The sequence below is a fragment of the Passer montanus genome, unplaced genomic scaffold, assembly GCF_014805655.1.
Source record: "Passer montanus isolate IOZ18808 unplaced genomic scaffold, ASM1480565v1 scaffold45, whole genome shotgun sequence".
Taxonomy (NCBI): Eukaryota; Metazoa; Chordata; class Aves; order Passeriformes; family Passeridae; genus Passer; species Passer montanus.
Genome location: NW_024369373.1, coordinates 2,967,088 through 2,989,612, shown reverse-complemented (window position 1 = coordinate 2,989,612; position 22,525 = coordinate 2,967,088). Strand labels below are relative to the sequence as shown.

The window sequence follows — 22,525 nt, the reverse complement described above, 5'->3', positions numbered from 1 at the left end:
GTTACTCAGTGCTCTTGCTGTTGAAAGATTTCAGTTCAATGGGAGGTTTGAGAGTCAGGGAATAATAAACACAATAAAGCTACAAAGAACCAAAAGCTAAACTAAACAAACAAAAATCCCTAGGTTTTAGTCCTATAGTGTCACACAGCTACCCTCAAAAAATCCATTTTAAAAGATTTAATGATTTTGTGAGCACCTAAAGGATGAGGGACCAGGACTCACTGGGAGCTTTATTGCCCCAAGAAAACTAGAACATGCCTGACCCTTGCAGACAGAAGCAACAGACCCAGTGAGAAACTTCCATTATTATTTTGCTGTTTCTTTGCCCATGCTGCCTGGAGGGCTGAGCCAGCTTTGTAGGAGCATTAGTTTGGCTCCCCTGGCTGCCCAGCCCAATTACTCAGCAAAAACCAGAGGGCTCATCTGGTAACGGGAACTCAGGGACCACCAGCCCTGTCAGTGGAGCTGCACCATTTATACCTGCATGCCTGTCTGTCTGTCTGTCTGGCACAGGGCTACAGGATTTATGCAGCGGCTTCTCTCTAGCTAAGCAAGAAAAATATCAAATTTGCCATATTTGCAAGATTGTGCTTGGGTTGAGTGTGCAGATTTGTTCATGTATTTACCGACTCTGGAGCAAATTTTCAGTTAAGTCCACAGCTGTGGACATAATTTGTGTAGTCACAGACCATGGATATTGGCAATCAAATGTGAGTGCCCACAAATCTGGGAAAGAGCTAACATGGGATCAAGGCATACCTTCTGTGAGTGTGCTTGTTCTGGCTAGGCACTCACTTAATCCAGTGAATTTGTTGAGATTCTTGGTAGCCATAGTATCAGAAGGCTAGCAGACTAGACAGAAAATACAAATGTACCTCTAGTTTCAGAAAATCTTGCAAATTGCCCTAGTTTGTGGTTTATATAGACACTGAAAAATTCTCACTCTTCCCAGACAGCATTTGGGACACTGCTCCATTTAACATTACATGCAGCTTCTGAAGAACTTTGTAACATTTATCATTTCCAATAAGAAACTTTTCTGCACTGAGAAAACGCATGTGATTTCAGCTTTGTCATAAATCAGTCTGTAAAATTTCTAGCCAGGTTTTTGTTAAAAATTGAAAAGAACACTCACCAGTGTGGTCAACCCGTGCCAGGAATGCTGGGGCTGGCACAGCCCTGGTCCTACAGGAACAAGCTGTGACCCCCTGGGTCACTCTGGATTGCACTGTCCTGTACACAGAGGTCAATAAAATCAATGAGATGGTGTGTGGGATACAAGTGAGCCTCAGAGTCCTTCCACATACCAGGGACTCTTTATTTGCCCACCTTTTTTCCCTGGACAGCTGCAGGCGTTTCTGCCAGGCTAACACAGACAGGAGCAGGGGCCCAGGGATATTTGTAGATTACTCCTGTACAGTGCCACCACCGGGTTCCTCAAATTTGTCATCACACACCCGTACCTTGCCAATTGTATCTCTTCATATTTGGATTATTTAGATGCAAATCCACTGCACATTGCAAATTCCCCCTCTCTCAGAACGCAATCAATTTTAAAAGCATGCGAGCGAAAATCTGAGTGCTCAGAGTCTTTGCAAGTGTCCATGACATGAAAGACTTTAAGCGACTGTAAGCTATTTTCCTTGCTGTCAAGCTGCCAGATGATTTTCTTGCCATTAGCACATGCCTATACAGGCCAAACTAATGCTTGCCTTTTTGGACATATGTGAGGAAATAAATGTAATTACAAGCAAGATGTAATCACAATTGCTTTACTATTAAAGGTGCTGTATGCTCTCACGGTTTAGTTAACAATACATGTAGAAAAGTAGAATTGCTTGATGTTCTCAGAAAAAGGGAAAAGAGGGGAAAAAAGATAAATATGGCCTCTTTCATTTATATCTGTGAAAACACAACATTTAAATGCAGAATTTGACTTCCCAAATATCACACCAAAAACCTTTTAACAAAAACAGCAGGGAGAGAAAGCTCTTTAAACCATGATATTCCATGAAGGATTATGAAAATAGAGGTCATTGCAAGAAAGAGAATTGCAAATACAACTTGAAAAGCTTCTCACATTTGTAAATACATCGAGGAGAATTTATTCCTCTTTGGTTTTGCTACCAAAGGATATTTACAGGTTCCCAGGGAAAAAGGAAGAAAAAAAATGACATCAAATTTGATATACTCTGTGTGGTGCAACATGCTGATGTGTAGTAGTAACACTCAACTGAGCTTCAAAGGAAATGAGTTTTCTAGGCTGGAGTTACACATTACAGGCCTGATCCTGACAACACACTGAGCATTTCCTGAGAGCTTTCGTGTGCCCTGAGCCCTCAATGAATTCAGAGACAGCTTTTGATTTCTTTTGGTGCTGGATTATGATCAGAAGTAATGAGACAAAAACATAGCATGCTTCAAAGCCGGAGCAGAAGTTCATCTTCTCACTGAGTCCATCACACTGAGGCCCCTGCTCTTCATTAGGGCTCTGGAGTGATGAAATAATAACAATTAGGATCCTAACAAAGGAGTGAGTCTTGGTTTGCCTGCTCAGGCAGCCCCAGACTCACACAGTGACACCTCTTACATACCCAGCACAAGAACAAAAGGCTTTTGGGACACATGCATAGGTGCTTTGGCACACTGCTGACACACAAGTGGCTGAACACATTCCCAAGGTTTGACTGACAGCTCTGCTTAGCAGGTCTCAGTACCCTGGATCAACAAGGTCTGGTTTTCAGCAAACCCCAAGTACCAACAGTCTTAAAATTACACCTCCTTAATGCACATGCTCTCCTATTTCCAAGCAACTAAGCCCAGTGCCATGTGTGGAGGACGTGCAGGCAGCCCCTTCAGAGGAGGCATGGGAGGTGCTAATGTGTGACAGACGCAGCCAGCGGGTCGTGTTCTCCATCCACTGCTGGTGAATGATTCTCACAAACCTCAGAAGTTCAGTTCAGGTGGCATGTGCGCTCTCAGATGACCAAGGAATAAAATTCCTGACTTGAACTAGCTTATCTGAAATTTCAGATATTTCTAAAGTTGCACCATGAAAATAAACTGGAATGGAGTGACATCTACGAGAACCAGCCTGCCCTGCACAAACGTTTTGTGGCTCCAAATACTGGAGAAGGTCTCTCTGAAGTCTGACACAGTACAGCTGACAGTTATCCCCACTGAAACCAGTTCAAACACTGCTCATCTGTGCAAAGGGCCAGGTCTGTCTTTGCTGCTCCAGCCTCACACTTTTGCTTGAACTTGGCAGGTACCTTACAGCTGCAAGGTGAAACTGAGGACTGAAATCAGCAGCGAAGCTCTCACAAGTTTTAGCACAACTAGGATTTCACATTATGATTTCCTTCTGTATGAAAAAAGACCAAGGGGGGGATGGAGCTCAACTTCTCACTGCCCAAACATCTGATAGTAATAATACTTCTTTTACTCTGTCCAAAACTATATTTAAATTGAATTTCTGGCAGGTTTTGAGATGTGTGATATAGATCTCCTGCTATCACATCAGATGTAGTTTCCTTGAGAACTGTTGAACCAGATGTAAAATGTGAGAGATGTAAAAAGTAAAATAAAAACCCTGCTCAGAGTAAAGTGTTTCTGACATGTGGCTATTATATATTGGGTTTTAGATGTATATCTCCACTCCAGCCATTTAAGAAGGTACACAGTAACGTAACTCTATTGGAGCTGATTAGTGCCAGCTACTTGTGATCAGTAGGAATTTAAAAACCAAGGGCTGCCAAACACTAACAATTTATAAACTGTATGCCAGCAATGTGCTGCAACTGAATATTCTGTAGTGCACTTAATTTCAAAGTAGAGCCATATTTAGAACACTGGTGGGGCAGAGGGGGGTAGAGAAAAGCTAATATATCACGCCAGTATTTGATTTTCAGCACTTAGAACTATACATGTTCTGTTTCTTACTGACAAAGAGAACCAGAGGCACAGAATGAAAGGAATTCTTGTGAGGTTGTCAAGCAGCTGCACAGACAACAGGTATAGTTGTAAAGTAATTCTCCCCCTTTCAAGCATAAAATTGTCTCTTACGAATCTCAGTCGCAAATGTGTGCAGGTAAAGATTTGAGTTACAAATGAAGAGTACTGAAGGAGTTCTTTGGCAGCAGAGGTGAGTCAAAGCACGGGAGACACCAGGGAAGAAACAGCTGCACTGCCAGCACATTAACATCCTGATTGTATCCCACTCCCCACAGACCCAATGATCACTTGCATGACATTCAACACTGTCTGAGGAGCAAAGGAATTTAACCAACTGTCTGCTCTTAAGAGAGAAGGGCAATGATTCTCCTGTCACTAGTTTTATCTCTTTGTGACCCCTTTTGAGTTCAAGGAAATCACCCCTGATTTATTGTACTGAGAGGATTATTAGCCTGAACCTATTTCATCACAAGACCAGAAACCCTCCAAAAAACAGGGTTTCCTGTCGCCCAGGGACTTGAATTTGTCCTCCCTGGTGACTGTGTGTCTATTAACATCCCAAAGGTACTATGCTGTTCAGTGCCTTCAGTTATATACTGCACCATGGACCACTCTAAAAATTAATGTAACTGTGTCATGTGACTAAACCAAGTGGGGAGAAAAAGCCATAAAGCCAGTGCATCCAATCATCAGGAATAAAAAAAAGCCTTCTGAGAAAAAATAATCCAATGAGACAAAAATTCATGCTGATCCCAGGAGAAAGGAAATGGCTTTGTCATCTGCAGCACCCTGACACCAGCACAGCAACACAAAGATGGACCCTACTGAGAAATAGACAGAGTTGAATTCACTGTAAAGCAAAGAAGGCTTCTTCTATAATTCTTGTCCATGAATGGCACCCAAGAGATATTTTAAACTTTTTTTTACTTTAAACAAAAGACACCCACAGTTTAGAAATCCAAAAATTAATCCAATACTCACTGAATGGAACTGAGAAGTATAGCTAAATAAAATTTACCCATAATCCTTGTAGTTAGTTTCTATATACCCAGCATTTTCTGTAAGCACCTAAATCCCCTGAAGTAAACACAATATACCGAAACTCTATGCTTAGCCAAGTTCCTTCGCTTTTAGGAGTTCAAGGAAGCTAAAATGCAAATGAGAACTTTGACATCCTGACTCCCTGATGCAAGACTAGGGGCAGAGAAACCAAGCAAGGAGCCTCAACACGACTGGAGAACAAGGAATGTGATAATTCTCATCCTTGCTGACTTCTAACTAGTGCTGCTTGGATATTTTAATATCTTTGTAATTTGTAATTGTTCAAATTGATGACATCCCAGTGAATGGAGCTGTAAAAATTCACATGAGGCTCAAGGCGCAAAGGCATGCCTGTAGGAGGGAGTGCGGGAATTTGGGCAAGAGCAGTTAAAGTGGCATCTTTGCTTCATTCAGGCATAAATTTTCCATTGTGATAAAGGTCTGAGAATGCTCAGGGAATGATTTTTATAGTGCCAACAAGTCAGGAATCTCTCACACTGCCACTGGCAGGGCAACTTCAAACTCTCTCCACTGTATATGGCACACAGAATAACAGAACCACAGAATAGGCGGATCTGGGAAAAACCCACAAGGATCAAGTCCAACTCCTGGCCCTGCACAGGACACCCCAACAATCCCACACATGCCTGAGAGCTTGTCCAAACACTTTTTGAGCTCTTTCAGGCTTGGGACTGTGACCACTGCCCTGGGGAGCCTGTTTCAGTGCCCAACCATCCCAACATGTGCACATCCTGACATTCCACACAGCTAACATGGGAATCCCTGAGAACAGGTTTGGAGCATTTCAGCCCAGCACAGGTAGCAGAGGGGCAGCATGCTGAGAGCTCAGCCACCCCTGGTTCTGAACTCAGAGCCAGGAGTGTTGCACATTCTTTGGGAGCACACGTCATCCTTTGGGCGCAGGAAGAGTCGCGATACACCCTGGCTCACCCGAAGGGCCTGAGCAGGAGTTGTGGAGTTGGATGCTTGTGATGACAAATGTAGAAGTTTCTCAATAGGTATTTTAATTTGGGATCCTGCACTGCATTGCCACACCCTGGCCCTGCAAACACAATGTGAGATATGGCAAACATTTGGAAACATATGGAAATCCAGATGTTCTCTCACGTAGCACTGGAAAAGAGCAGTGCAGACTATGTTCACTAGATACCAGTTATGATCTTACACATATTTTTAGAGAAATGTTTCAATTCTTAAAAAAAGAGAAATTGATCTTAATGATAAGTGACATTTTAGTTCAGTCACAATTACAATCAACCAGACTTACTCTTTGCATTAGTAGCATGATATGGCCCTTAAGTTCATACAGGGTTAAGTTTGTCATCCTTAGAGATTTCTTAATGACCCTTGTTATCTAAACCCCCACTCAGAATGGTGGCTGTGGATTATGTTTTCAATGCACATCCTCAGACATATTAGGACACGAAGTGAACCTGACAGGGAGAAGAATATTTCCTTTCTCCTCTGAAATGCCCCAGGAGGGTTTTCTGCAGGTGACCTCTTCAGACCTTGGCTCTACATTAGAGTTATTGTCCTGAGAGAAGATTCAGTTAAAACACACAATTCATTTCATATAGTGCTCTTGAGTTTATTCTTGGTGGCAGCTAACTTGTAAAATTTTATTATGGATTCTTCTTTGGTTTGCTTGATGGAAAACAATTATTCTATCATCAAGTCTAAATGATATACCTTGCTAGACTACACATTTTTTTCCCATTACTATTTTCAGATAAAATATTAATTTCTGTTTAGAAAGAAGCTCCAAAACATCCTTTCTAACATATTATCAATATATTAATTCACACTTCCAAATGTCTGTGTTCAAGCAGATTTGTTATCCTAAAACAAGACTTATGAGTTCTGAATACAAGCTGTTGGTGATGATGATGATGATAATGATAATAATAATAATAACAATAATAGTAATATAGCAGTGTGCTGGTGTTCCTTATGAGAGCAGAGCTGGCTGTTGTAGGCAAATACACAAATGCTTGGTTAAGAGTTCCCCTGTACCTGAAACTGCCTACACTGCCACCAGACAGAGAGACACGGAGCAGCAGAGTTCTACCCTGGGAAGTGCAGCTGCAGCACAGAAAAATAAGCAACTTCTGCCCAAATAAACAGGCTGTCTCTGAGAGGCAGCTGTGCCCAGAGCCCTGCTAGCCCCAGCAGAGGCAGCAGTGCCTGTTGGAGCAGCAGTGCCCTGCTCTCCAGCCCTGCTCTCTGGGCAGGCTGCTGCAGCCGCGCTGCTCGCGGAGCCGCCCTGCCCAGCAGTAACTCGGGTACTTCTGCTCTCCACCACCCAGGGCAGGTGTACCCCAAGCAACTCTGAGAGTTTGAGAAGGGCTTTGCTGCCACCTAGAACCGAGACTACTAAATCCCAGCTGAGAAGAGAAGCTGTAAGCCTGCTCAGGTGTGAGGCTCTCAGTCAGTGGAATTTTCTCCACAGCAGGCCTGGCATTTACTTGGGGGGAAATGTCAATGACAGCAGAGCTAAGCCCATACAATTTATTTACAAGCATGTTCTGAGATGATTGTGGAGTGTAACTGACCTTGAAATACATTCCTCCGTGAGGACTTTGGCAGGGAGCTATTTTTAAGCTACAATAAAATTTCCAGTGCTGCGACCCCACCCTGGTTTCGTGCCATGGCCTTACGCCTGCTCAGAGTGACAACCCCCAGCCGAGGCAAGAAGCCACAGCCACCCCCTCTTCTGCCTAAGCCTGGGAGTTCTCTAAGAAAGAGAAGTAAAAGTGGATCATGAACATATCTGAAACCTCTTAAAACTTCACCAGGATTAGAGAAAAGAACCCACCCATCTACAAACCGCAGCAGGTGCACTCACCTTGTAACTGATGCCTCGAAAATGGACAAGTTTTTCTCAGATGAGCCTATTTTTTGGAAAAATAGAGCACTTCAGACATTGTGTCGTCTTTTCTTCCCATCTACAAACCGCAGCAGGTGCACTCACCTTGTAACTGATGCCTCGAAAATGGACAAGTTTTTCTCAGATGAGCCTATTTTTTGGAAAAAAATAGAGCACTTCAGACATTATGTGCTGTCTTTTCTCTTATATAGACAACATGCACTGTAAGTCTGATACACATTCAAAACCAATAAAAATCTCACTGATTTAAGGACTCTGTGCTCCTCAAAATATTTATATCCTTTTCTTTCAAATTCCCAGGCAGCAGTCATTTAAATTGAGGTTCACCTCTTATCCCACAGATTTACTCTAAGTTACTGTTTCTAACTAGAACTTTCTCTTGCAAAACAATCTTCTGAAGAATTCACAGATACTTATAGAGCCATTATTCATATATTTGTTGTATATCAAGTGAAAAATCCAGGCCACTGAAAATATTATGCAGCTTCTTCAGAGCAATGTGCAGTCAGATTGCTCTGATAAGATGGCAGATGCAACCTAGGAAATTAAAGTAAAGCCAGTACTGTGGATTTGTATTTTGAAACTGGTTGAAAGCACACTGAACATTTAAAGCAGCTTTGTACAAAGCCCATTCCCAACAATAGATCTTGTTTTGTAGCCATGATCATGGTGGGGTGAAAATCTGTTGAAAAAGCCCAGGTGTCCTAGAGGAAAATGTTCAGAAGGTGATTTTGGTGGCTTATTGCAATGTTCTAGGAAACCATTCAGTGGGGGTTTTTTCATGCTTGCACATACCCTTGAACATAAATTTGGAGGCATGCAGAATTACATGATTCTGTGGAAATTAACATGATAATGAATATTAACATGACAATTAATAATACACTTAAATGTGTGTCATGCAGTTGAGTGAGCCAAGAATGAACCAAATGTGTTGTACCAACTAACCCCCCACAGTTACAAGACAGAAACGAACAGCATTTTGTAATTATACACAGTGACATATTTTCTCATATCTGCTGCCAAAAAAAATATCACTTTTGGGAATTAAAAGAGAGAGCAGCAAATAGAAACAGCTATGTCATCAGTAATTGCAAACATGTTTTCAGCTCCAGCTTCTGATAACCATCCAAAGGCGTTCTTTTAATTGGTAAAATTGACAACTGTCCAAAAATAGAGGAGTCCTTAAGGGCCATGTTCACTCCTAACAAGTCAGATAACGAAATCAGAGTACCTAGAAAGTTTTGCAATCAGATAGGAATTAGCAAATAAGCAGTACAATCGAAAAATAAACAGTGCTGCTGCTAAAGGGGCTTTTTAGATATTACATGACTCCATTAACTTTGCCCCATGGGGTCTGATCAAGTTGTCCATAAGAGATGGACAACAGATTGACTCACTATATTTAAACTATAACCACCTCTCTCAGGAACACTAAGAGGATTGCTTAAGACAAGTCTTCTTAACGCTGGCACTCTCTAGCATGTGATAAAACAAGCTGATGAAATCAAAAACAACTTTAGAGCTGATAGAGAACTTGGTTTCAGAGCTTTAGAACTAAAAGATGCTTTTGTAAGGCATTATTCTTAGATGCAGGTGAGATCTCAGCCCAAGATGCTCCTCTTGGTCGTGGCAGAAGCTGATGATCCCCCACCTCACTCACAGGTGAAGTGGCTCATCTGAACGAGGTCTCTAAAACCATCCAAAGGCAGCAGAGGGAGACTCTGCCAGGTCTCTGCAGCCAAAAAGATATTTCATCAGCATGATCATGTTTGAACATTAATCCTTACTTAACAAGGATTATTGCTTGATAACATCACAGGCAAGCAGGAGAGTAAGGTCCCTACTCTGAAGTTTCTTATCTAAAGAAATTTTGTCTCTCAAGCATCACACTGTGCCCTGCATTAAACAATGAAGCCAGAAGCCCACAGATTCTGCTCCTCATCGACTGAACAGGAATTAGGACACTGAAATCAACTAATATTGGTGTCTAGGGAACTCAGAATACCAAAATATCTGCAGGTCCTACACGGCATACAAGTAATGAAAAAACACTCCAGTGATAACAGCCCTAGTGCTGATCATTTCCAGCTGGAACTGACCAGGAGAGCTCTCACCAAGAGAAATGTCTTTTTATTCACCTGGCTGAACAAACATGTACTGAAAGCCTGTATGAACTACAGTGCTCTGTCCTCTCCCCTCACAGGTCTATTCCATATGCCCCATATCAATATTTTGCCGTTTGCTACTAAAGGTTGTGGGAGAAGTAAATTGCAAGTTCCCTTGAAATCAGCATTTCTCCCTATGATTAGCTGTCTCCTGTCTACTTGCAGTGTTTAAGTGACCAAAAATACTTTATTCAAAGAATAATTAATAAAACTTGTTGGGGCCCAAGAGTTGTCACAGACATATCTTTTGTACACCATAAACTATGTGTAAATATGTATTTGGACAGTTGTTGAAAATGTTTAATTTTTCCCAAACACCACAGCTCTTTTCAAACAGCATAGCTTGATGGCATAATGCACATCTAAAGATGTTTTAATAGTCTGTTTTATTTATAGTTATTTACTCAATAGAGTGCATCAAGCCTTCAAAACCTCTATGAGCTATGTGTGGACTAAGTAAGCACCCACCCATTGTTTTAAAATCATGTCATTTGCAGTTGATTGATTGATCTGTAGAACACACTGCAGACAGACATTGCACTTGAGACAAAAACAAGACTTGACTATTACCTGAGGAGACTTACCATGATACTTCTACATTCACAGGGGACAATTCTGCTTCCAGGATCCAGTGTGAATCCAAAGCATGCCCATTAACCAGTATTCTTATGCTGTTTTTCTTCTCTTGGTAAGCAGTAGGATAATTCAACTCTTTCTGAAACACAAGGGAAATTACAGATGAGGCAGAGCCCACTGTTAGTAAGATTTCCACTATTATTTTAATGTAAAAAGAGGCATTTAGCAATGTTTTTCTTTGTTTCTCTCTAGTTCAGCTGGCCTCTTTCATGTAAAACTTGGACTGAAATCTCCTTTCTCAAGTTTTAAAACATGCTCAATTCAAACATGGGAATACAGGTTGATAAAGAAAGGATCTGACAAGTAGCACACCACAGGATCTTCAAGCCTGAATTGTTATGTTTCCCACTGAGTGGGTCAGTCACAAAAATCTGGTTCCCATTTCAGTGCTGTCACTACCCTGCTGATGGTATCCTGGTCATCACTGAGCAGTACACCTCAGCTTTCTTCTCCTGCAAAGTCCTTTGCAATTTCCTTGGAAACAGAAAGGTGCAAAGAGTTCTCTAACAACTAAAAATTGTGATTGGTTTTTGTGTTGGTACTGTTGTCAAGCAAAGTTTCTTTAAATGCTCAAGCTACTCCACTGCCCTGTGCAGAAACTACTCCAATACTATCCCAGATGCTATTGCATCACCAACAAAACTGGAAAACATTCAGAGCACTTAAGAGATTTGCAGAGACAGACTTAAGAGTGTACAGTGCATCAAACAATTTACCACAGGCCTATCTATATATCACAGATATCAAATTCAATTTTAAATGCAAGAAGGGAAAAAATGAGAGATGAAATTCATATACCATAATTAAATGGAAAACACATGCAAACTGTAGCAAAAAATAATAGAAACATGAATCGTGTATGTTGCATCTGTCTGTTATTACAGTAGGAGTGGCAATGATTAGTAGAAGTAGGGTTGCAACATTATTTCTTATATAATATCACTTCCTGTGCCCACAGGGTAAATGTGATAAAGACATCTCAGCCCCAGGCGAGGGCAAAGACAGAAAGCAGAGATCTTTCTGCTGGGAAAAAAGAGCACTTGGTTGCACAGGAGCCAAAGGAGGTGCCAACTTCTCATCCTTTGAAGGTACCAGCAACCAGTCTTGGAGCTGGCACAGCTCTTGGAGAGAAAGATACACTGCCAGGGACCTGCTGCCTAGACATCCCAGTCAAGCAGAATCTGTTTCAGAGCCACTCTGCGCAGGGGAGAAATGCTAAGAATGGTCTGAAAGCTCCAAAATGTTGATTTTGTGGACAGTATCATCTAAAAGTAATGGTGCATAAATGTGAATTTTTACATATTCACTCAGACTTCCCAGTCGAATTTGCAATTGTGCACACGCACAGATGGCCCCACTCCCAGGGAGAATATTCCCATGCTCAGTGTTATTCATGAACCTTGTGCCACCTCTTTCACATATGAAATGTAAGCCAGCTCCATTAAGGCACAGACCTGGGGGTCTCTCAGGGTCCTGCTCCACCCAGGACTGAAGAGGCAGCAGCCAGGCATTGGTGCATGATGGTGATGGACTGTGCTTTTCTCTAAGAGTCTAACCCTGAGCTCTTCCAGAAGCAGAACTTTAACATGTTGCCTAAGAACATAAGATAAAGCCCTGGCAAGCTTGAGCTGGCAATCTGGGTGGAGGATCTCCCCCCTCCACCCAAGCCTGACTCACTGCAGCTCCCTGCAGCTGAAATAGGAAGGGGTGAGATCTTTGATGGTGGTTGAAGCAAGCAATCAGTTTGGCTGCCTTTTGGAAGTGCTGAAATAGGTGACCCCAGTGGGGATATACAAAGTTTGCAGCACTGAAGTCCCACATTATTTCTTCTGTCCACCAGAAACCAAGCTGGGCTGCAGTAGATTTGAGTGATGTTCTGTGTGCAGCTGCACTGACTCTCAAAAATGCCAAGGAGAAGAAGCTAAACCAGTTTAAAACATCTCTGTTCCCTCCTGTTTTCAGGAGCTGCATCAATCAACACACACATGGCCAGCACTTAATCCATGCTGCTCCAAGCCCTGTTGCATTGACAGAACCAACATAAATGTTCCTGGATTCTTCACACAGTGCACTGGGCTTGGAAAAGGTGGAGGGAGGAGGGTATTTTTCTGCAAATAGGATTTTTTATACGCGACATAGTCACTTTTTGCTATTACAAATACAAGAGCAATAACAATATATACAGGCCTGAGCAGTAATAGAGATTCTGGCAGATATTTTTTCCCTGCCATAAGCACACTGGGCCTAAGGCAAGGTTTTCCTCTATTTAATAAAGAAAATGGAAAGGTAGGGAGAAAAATAAAATTCAAAAACCCCCTGCACTGCCTCTCAAATTATACAAGCTGCTAAATATTTAGGGCATTCTTTCCCACAAACATTTCAAATGGATGAGAAAGAGGTTTATCTTCTTGACAGTTCACATCCGCTTGTGGGCCAGACTCATTCCTCTGGAAGCTCACTGAAGTCAATGATACAGCAGCAGGGATGACAGATGAAGCTCACGATCCACATTTCAGTGGTACCTGTCTACCATTCAGACAAATCAGCTCAGGATTAAGATGCAAGTGAAGACACTAAAGGTTCAGGTTGAGGAGAGAACTAAAACAGCATGAACAGTCTAAAATCTGCAGCAAACATGTGTAATTCCCCTCTCAGTCTCTTGGCTACAAATGAAGGGCTTGAACAATGCAAGGGTGACATTATTTTTGAGTACTTTTTGACTAGAGTGACATCTGCTCTGGCTGTTTGGGGTTTTTTTTCCGGGTTTTAGTGAATTGCCATCACGTACTCTCATTGCATGGCTGGTTATCCTTCTTGTAAAGAACAGAAAAGTGTTTACTGTTGATTACCAATCGGTCAGCCTGCAAACAGCTTTGCAAATCATCAGTTTCCAAACAATTCCAACTTCCTTCAAAACACCAGCAAAACTCCACTGGCCTTTTAAACTGGAAATAGGAAACATGATTGCAATAACAGGCCCCAACCAATCTGAATTTATTACCAATTGAATTAGAAGTTCACCATGAGTGCAAATGAAAATCAGTAAACAGTCATTAGATCAAGTAAAAATGAAAGTGAAGAAGACAAGAAGCAATAGCTGTAATCATCCATCCAAAATTAACTTATCAGCTATCAAGCAAATAACTGCTATGTTAAAAGCTTTTTCACGTTAGGCCACTTGCTCTTCATAATAATTAAAATACAATGCTTTAATAAAAGAGCTTAATTTATATTCTGGTAGTCAAGCTAGCACTTAACTTGATTCTGGGCTGTTCTCAATTAAGAACTGTTTATGGTCTCCAAAATCCCTTCTTGGATGCTCTGAGGTTCTGCACCAGAAAGAGGAGGGGAAAATTGGCAAATCATAATAGAGATGCGAGCGCTGTGCTGGGGAAAAAGAGCAGCCACCCCTATGGAATCTGGATTCTAAACTCAACCAAAGCCAAGCTGCAATGAAACGTAAAGCTTTGGCCAAATTCCTAAATTCTAGTATCATTATTTTCATTTACAGCGCTTATTTTGCAGCACGTATTGATTTCATATTGGGCAAACCGCTGCTTTTGTGACAAATTTTCCATTCGCGAGGTTTTCCTCTGCCATTTCCCAGCTCTGTCTCCCATACCCAGCTCCCCTGCCCTGTGTCAGCTTCATCCCTGAGGCACAGAGCTGCCCTCTGACCACCCCATCACACTGACAGTGAGGATGAGCTCGTCCCAAGCCACCCTGGTGTCCCACCCCCAGATTTTTGGAGGCCACCTCGCTGCCTCACACCCTCTGATATCACCCTCCCCACTGCTGCACAAAGGGGAAGCCATGAGCACATGACACAGGCATCCACTGCTCTTCCTCACTTCAAAAGACAATACCCTGGCACTAATAATCCTTCACACTTAGTAACAGCCAGCTTTATAAACAGTAATTAAAGATGCCTTCTGGTGTACCTGCAAAGGAAACATGATTTTTGTTCTCCACAAGGACCGCATTTTCTTTAGTGACTTATGATTAAAGCAGCCAAACTTAAGCACAAAAGGATTAATTTTCAGAGGAACAAGCAGCTACAGATCACATTTTATGACCTTTTAACAATGACTCCTAACAGGAGCTAAAAGTTAAAATCTGTGATTTTCAGCAGAAAGCCTCACAGATTTTTCATTTCAGAAACTTTCTGCATACTGCTAATCAGTAATTTTGAAAGAGAGGCAGGATTCATACAGCAAAGATTGTAAAATCTGCTAAATCAGTTTTACATATTTATACAAAAAAATCCCTTGCTTATTCCCCTGACATCACATTGAGTAAACCTGCCAGAGATGAATCAAAGTAGCATTCTGAGATTCACTATATTGACTGTTCATTGGCTTGCGCCTCTCCTTTTATTTTTAATCTCCAAACTGGCCAAGGCTTTTACCACTCACCATTTCTCCAAAAATTAAGCCCACTCTGAGCACTGCCTGGAAGTGAAAACGTGACAGTTACAGCCCTGCCCACTCAGAAAACCCAGGGCAACCTGGGTGAGCCCAGAGACACCAAGTCACTGCTCTGTCTAATTACAAACCCGAGGCAGATTAACCTTTGATGACTAAATTAATCTTCTAAATAAAATGAATATGCATCAGCCTGCAAATTAGGATTAAATACTTAGCAGAATCTTTATGTGATCAAGCAGGTTTTGTGGTGCAGATGTTAACCATTAACATAAAGCAATAAAATCATTCTTTTTTTCTTATAATAACACCTAACAATTCCAAAGCCACCTTTCATCTGAGAATCTCAAAGGGTTTCATAAACATAATTAATTAACCCTCTCAGCATCTGAGACAAGAGCATAATAATATCCCCATGTAACAGCTGAAGAAACAGAGGCACAGCAACGTCCTCGCGTGCCTCGGACTGTGCGTAATGGGGATGTTAAAAGCTTTGAAGAGAAAGAAAAGACCAGGTTTATGCTGCCTCCAGCCCTGCTCTCACGTAGACAGGCAGGGTGGCTTCTACAGGAGGCTGAACTCCTGCCATGTCCCTCTGCCAGAAATGCCCATGAAGGCTCTGCACAGCCTTTGAGGTTGGCATCACCTCCAGCAGGCACTGGGGCACAGAAGACCTCACCTCCCATCTGCACCAGGACAGCTTTCCCTGGAAAATCTTCTCTGGATGAAAAAAAAAATGCTTCTTCTGGATTTCTTTGGGCACTAAGAACTACCAGTCTCTTGAGGTATTTTTCCTCACACATGCCAACAATTTAGTCACAAGGAGACCCCAGTGACAGCATTCACACTTCTTTTTTTCTTGACTGCTGGCGTCCCTGCAATGTGATTTCTATGTCTACATGGAATAAAAAGCTGGCATGGAAAGCTACCACTTCCATCCACATTCTGACACTGCCATGGGAGAGATGTACCCGTGATTCATTGAGGCTCTCACAGAAGACCAAATGTTTTCAGGGAATCAAAGAAAACTGCTGAGGACTGCATTGTGTGCTCATTCTTCCAATAGGATATTCATTTCCATGGGGTTTACAATAAGGAATTTAGAAAATGTACACATCACGACTTTTCAGCCTTACTACCCTTGATTTTAATTTCATTATTTTCAAGCCTTACGCATTTCATTATTATCAAACTGTAAAATTAAGTTTTAATTTGATCTATTTAAGTCAAAACTAATGTAAGAGTATTGCTGACCTACAGACAGGCATGGGAGAATTCACATTCTTGATAATTCAATTTGTTGGCACATTTTGTTGTCTAATTGTAGCAGCTTCTCCTGGTGTATAAGTTTTCTTTTATACAAACTAATCTGCTGGTGTAAAATGTCTGTTGCTGCAAATATAATTTTATTTGTTAAAGAGGTAACTGGATCAGTTCTCAAGGTCTGTTTAAATTTCTTGGCTATTAAAAGGAATTTTGAAATAAAAATTTACCATTATGTTAGAATACTGACATCACATACATAATTTTGATATATAAGCGACTTCCTCAGTACTGGAAGTTAGACATTGAAAAGCATTTGTTGTTTTCATACAATGACTGCTAAAATCCATGGAAAAATTCCAAGGACTTTAATAAGCTTTGAATTGGGCACATTATTACTATGAATGTAATTCTGGATACCTCCCGTAACATCTAGGCCATGTGAGAAACTTAGGAAAAGCAATTAACATTCTTGCATCGACTTTTGTATTTACATTTGAATTTTACCATTTAAGACTTTAATTCTCCATAAAACTGCTTAAATATACATAACTTCAGGGTTATTTAAATGTTTTATGATCTTCATGAAATTATCCTCTAATTAAAATCATTTACTTAACTTAGTATCTTAAATTTACCTACTTTTCTTTTATTTGGAAGGAATTGGATTTAATGTGCAGGTTTTGTTCATTTTCTTTCTGAGGAAATCTTAATTTGGAAGGAAAATTATGATTATATGGTAGGGAGAAGGATGTCTTGAAGGCTGCAGACTTAAACTAGTGGTAATCATTAGCTACCATGTATGACATGATGTATATAATTAAGAAATAAATTTATTACAGAAACTTGGAATTATCAATTAAAAAGTAGTCAGTGTGGTCCCCCAAGGTCTGATATGATTACCTGCCTTATCTGGGCTGTCACTTCCAATGCTGGCTGGAATCTCAAAGACCTCAGAGGGGGCTCCCTGTGTCAAGTTAAATAAGTGAGACAACCTTAGTGGAAAAATGCAATGATATGAGCGGGTGCAAACAGAACTCTTCTAGAGGAGAATAAAGAGATCAGTTTAAACCTGAATATTACTGGCAAGCTTCTCTTCCTTCCTACTGTACTTCTGAATTGACTGGCAGGACCATTCCATCTGTGGCTGTACCCCACTCTGCCTGATGTGCCAAGGAATGCTGAACCTCAAGGCCAATAAAGGACACCCCAGCCTGTTACATTCTTTTCTTACCTATAACCTCTGCAGACTTTGATTTTTTTCCTTTGAGTTTCCTCAGGTTTAAGGTCAGAAGAGACAGTTAAATTATCTACTCAGACTTTGTATAGATGCCAGGCCACTGAGCTACACTCACTGGCTTCCTTTTCTCTAAGGTCCCTGTCATCCTACTGATCCACAAACATGTCACAATTATGAGGCAGTAAGTCAGTGTAAAAAAATAAACAGCTCCTCCCACCTGCCTTTGTCTCCAAAATCTCAGCTCCAGCAAAATTCTGTTGCTCACCCTGAAACAGAATGAAAAATTTGGCATCCTCTGATGAATTAGATTTTGTTTTTCGTGCAGAGTGTCTCACATCTTTATTGCTCTGGGCTCTAGTTTGGACTAAAAATAAAATTAATAGAAAGTGTCACCTCATCATATTTGTTACCTGATTGGTGTAGATGGATCTTAAATACTTTATATCCAGCTATGGAGGCTGAGTATACCTTTTTATGAATTCAGATACAAACTGAATAAAGTTAAAACACAAGTTGTTCATCCACAGACTCAACATAAAAACCTAATTTTTAGAAGCACTATATAACTTCTTCAAACCAATATACATCAAGAAACGTAACATACTGTTCACAACTCCAGTACCTGCCTATGCAGTAAAACTTTTGACATTTACCAGAAACAGAGAAAAGGAATATAACAGTCCAACACTCATGATAGGGTTTTTCAGGGTATGATTTGAAGACTGTCTGTTGGCTCCAAAATAAAGACTCCTGGAGACACAAGGAGCCTGACAGTGATTGTCTCCTCTTTTAAAACTGTGCTGACAGCATCAACTGTTGTTCACTTTGGTGTCAGGGAGTGTCAGGAAGAGTGAAGCACTTTTTACCTTACCACGTCATGTAAAATTTAGCACCTATGTCTTTCCCTGGATTCGCCCCACGAGCGTTCCAAACGTGCACAACAAAACCACATGAAACTCAGATGATTTCAGATCATGTTACAAAGTCAAAACACAGAACAGATTCACAGAAACATTTGCTAAGGTTCACCAACCTGTTGAGTGAACCTGGGCCCCGTTCCAAGCAAATCTGGATTGATTAATGTTTTCTTTAAATCAGCATCACCTGATGTTCTCTGCTACTGATGTGAATCTCAGCTTTTACTTTTCTCTTTGGGATTTTGGACTGGTGTAAGTACACAGCTGAAAACAGCACATGGAATGAACATTCATCTATGTATAACTGAAGAATATGTATCACTGCTTCTGCAAGGAAATAAAATATTGCAGAACCTCATCCCTCCAGCCTCATCAGTATTTTGCACTATTATGAGCTATTGGGGGAGGGCTTGGTGTAGGGCTTTTTTCAAACTCTTGATGCATTTAAGAACACAGCAGTAAAGGAGCTCTTTCTGCATTTCAACCACGGGACCAAATCGAGATACAGTCAGCTGTACAAGGAGTGGAACCTCTCTAATGGATCTCTTGAAATCAATGGAACTACTTATGGAGTAATATACCATTACCCATTGTGAGTGAGAGCTACTGTAAATAAGCTTTGGAAAGTATATTCCAGCTACAGCTGTGCTTCGTGGTTTGTAATATTCCAGCACTCACTAAATATAAATAAATAAAATAAAGTGGGAGATGGTGATACTCTGATTTCTGCTCTGACTGTACATTTGTTGGGAGTGTCTGAGCAATCAGAACACTCCATAAATACCTTGCCATGCCTGTGGGATTCCATACTAACTTATAATCCATCACTGAAGCAGGCAGCAGCTCTTGAAGACATGCTAAAGCACTTCTAGGTTGAATGTAATTCATTGTTACACTCTCTGGCTGAGTGCTTACTTCCTCTTTCAGGAAGAAGTGGCTACACGTGGAGCAGCTGTATGCTGGAAATTTCACTTAAAATTTGCACCATATTAAGTAATTATTGAGCAAAAGCTCTGTATTTTATCACTTGCTTTATCTTCTTTCTATACAAATTCTTTGTCAGCAACCTGTACATTCAGGAATTCTACTTTGACCATAGCATGTCTATACCTATAACTTTATCTGAAAACTGACAAGTTTTCAGATAAAACTCAGGATTGAGACAGGTAAAACTATTCAGATAAACAAGAAGAACCTGTCTCACCCTGTTCTCACTAGACATACATAAGTATATATTTTGTGTATCTAAAAGATACCTGTTCATCACATAGTTGTGCTATTTATTTTTTTCATTTCTGACTCCTAGTTTTAGAGAAACAAAAAACTGAGGATAATAATAAAGAACTGCCAAAGCTTCTGTTGTAATAGAAAAGGAACAGGAATATTGTAAGACAGACTGTTCCTTCAATTTCTTCTGGCCAATTTATAGTCCCAGTAGATTTGCAGAAACTTTGAACAAGCACAGAGGCCTGGCAGTGCTGACATGAGCTGAACCCTCTCTCCTTGTGAAATTCAACCATTGCGACTTCATAGGCAGCTTTGGCAAAACACAGACAAGATCAACCCTAAAGAAAAAGAGATTTAGAACTGACTGGATTCTTAAAGAGAATTTTTGTCAGCAACTGAAAAAGGCCCCAGCATTTCATCAGGGCAGCATCCTAGCAGCTTAATTCCTCACTGATACGTTTGTGCTGCTGGGGTCCATACTGGGCTCCTGCTTTTCCTTTTGCTGCTGACTTAGACATCAGTGTCCACTAAGGATCTAAGAAAAGGAATCTTTAATGTTCAGGCTGTAAATATGCCACAGAGTCCCAAGAGCCTAACATATGTCAAAGGCATGAAATGATGGCCATGAAAGGGAGTCCTACATCTGTGTTTGCTTAGCTGAAGAACTGCAGGGCTGACCTGTGGACTGATGTGGCTGTTTAATATGGTCTCTGCAAACCGTTCAATAACATCAGAACTGCTGGTTAATCCTCTTACCAGTACCACTGACATTATTTCATGTTCTACTAATTCCAAGCCATCTGTAGAAATACTTGCCTCCCTGGCAAGACAATAGACAGTGGCTGAATTTTTTAAAGGGCTGAAGCTCTAATAATCGTCCGGGTATAATTTCAGAGCAAGATTATTATTTTTTTTATGGAAGCATTTTTGCATAATTTTATAGTGTGAGTCTCACCTCATTTTACTTGTGCAAGTCAGGAGTAAGGTAATTAAAATGCATGGGAAGGACTGAACTTTGAAATAGAATATTCTGAAACTAATATCCAAGTATATTTTGAGATCATATCTCCAAAGGTGTTCACATGCAAAAACCTCAATTATTTGAATTTTTGAAGAATAAAAATTATATTTCAAATGGACAAAATAAAAAAGGTGAGATTTGAAAAACTTCAGAGGTATCTGTGTTTCTATTTTGCAACTTGAACCATTTCTGCAAAAAAGTTTTCATTTTCATTTGAATTTCCCATGTAGTGTTTGTGACAATCATAAAAACTGACACAATCATCTTTTTCACATTGTGATTCCCAATTCAGTGTTGAACATTTAAAAAAAATTAAAAAAAAACCAACAACACTCAAAATTACCCCAAAATGAACTAAGAAAATGCCTCGTTAATAACAACAATCTCTCTTAATGATTTTCCCATGTATTTGCAAAGAGTCCCAAAGAGTGCTAGACCGTGGAGAAGAATGATGCAAAGGAGTAAAACTTTCTGACTTTGGAAGGAACTAATGTTTTTGAAGCTGTCCAATCATTCTTACCTCTCTTTGCAACCTTTAGGGAGTCACAATCCATCCAGGAGAATCAATTATTGAATGTAACAGTAAGAGCTTTGTGTCACCACTCCTATCATGTCACTGTCTTCTGTCAGAGAGCGCTGTGGGTCTGAAACCAAAGCACACACAGAGTGTGAATGAACTGCAAAAAAACAAAGTATTTCAAAATCTGGGAGACTGGTTAACACCACTGTCCCGCTCTGAGCACTGCACACCACAGAAACTGGTGGAGGAAAGAATGTTTCTGTACACAATACACTCAGGCCCCCACTATCACTTAATCCCTCTTCCATCTCTGCCAAATTCCAGCTGCAGCCCGTACTCGCCTCCAAAGGAGCAGAGCTAATAGCAAAGTAAGTCATATCTATTGGCTTCTTTGCCAGCATTTCACAACAGATATCATCTGATTAGGTGCTAAGTGGGACTATTTGCACTTTTGCTTATGGCACATATAATTATGTAATTCTGTGTAATGCCCAAATGACTGTTTAAGTAGCAGCTGCATAAAACAGAGGCATTGGTTGGACAGCACAGAAAATACAAATTTAAATAAAACCAGCACAGGAAAAAATACACAGATAACACATACATATATATGTATTTATACACCTTCAGGACTATCAAACACAGAATTGTCAATGAAACCACTGACAAGCAGGACTCTGCCTCTTGCTCCTTGAAAGTTTTGCCAGTGATGGTCCAGTGACATTTAGCTTACTTCTCCTAATTTTTAGATGAGACGTGTCCTAATTTCATTTCACAGGAACAGAGCTTCCATGAGCTTTGATTAGAGGACTAACAATGTATCAAGGTTAGTTTGCAGAGCTGTTATATTTTAAAACACATCCTTCCAAGCATCTGGGAAAGGTGGTTGCAGTGGTAGGAGTCTGCCACAGAGGTGCTCCACAGAGGTCAAAAGGAGATCACTATTTGTTTAATTTAAATAAATCAATTTGTTAAACAAAGAGCTTCTGAGATTATATGGTCAGAGGGTGGAGAGCAAAGAAAGATAATTATTTTTGTTTGCATAAATCATTTTCTTATTACTTGGGGATCAGGGTGGTATTGTTTGGGTTGGAGAAAGGAGGGTAAAAGAAGATAACTGTATCAATTTGCTGATTGGGGTTACATGGGATTTTGCTGCTGGGGCTGGAGAAAGGAAAGAAGATCATTATTTTTATTTAAATAAAT

General features: G+C 40.6%; 1 long non-coding RNA gene across 1 annotated transcript; it reads right to left on the bottom strand.

Annotated features, from left to right (window-relative positions):
* Window positions 1-1,154: 1,154 nt before the first annotated feature.
* Window positions 1,155-21,445, bottom strand: LOC120508154. Its single transcript, XR_005628941.1, has 4 exons — window positions 21,320-21,445; window positions 10,656-10,786; window positions 7,988-8,033; window positions 1,155-1,233 (listed from the first exon to the last, which is right to left on the bottom strand). It is a non-coding gene; the product is annotated as an uncharacterized LOC120508154 (long non-coding RNA).
* Between the last annotated feature and the right edge of the window lie 1,080 nt (window positions 21,446-22,525).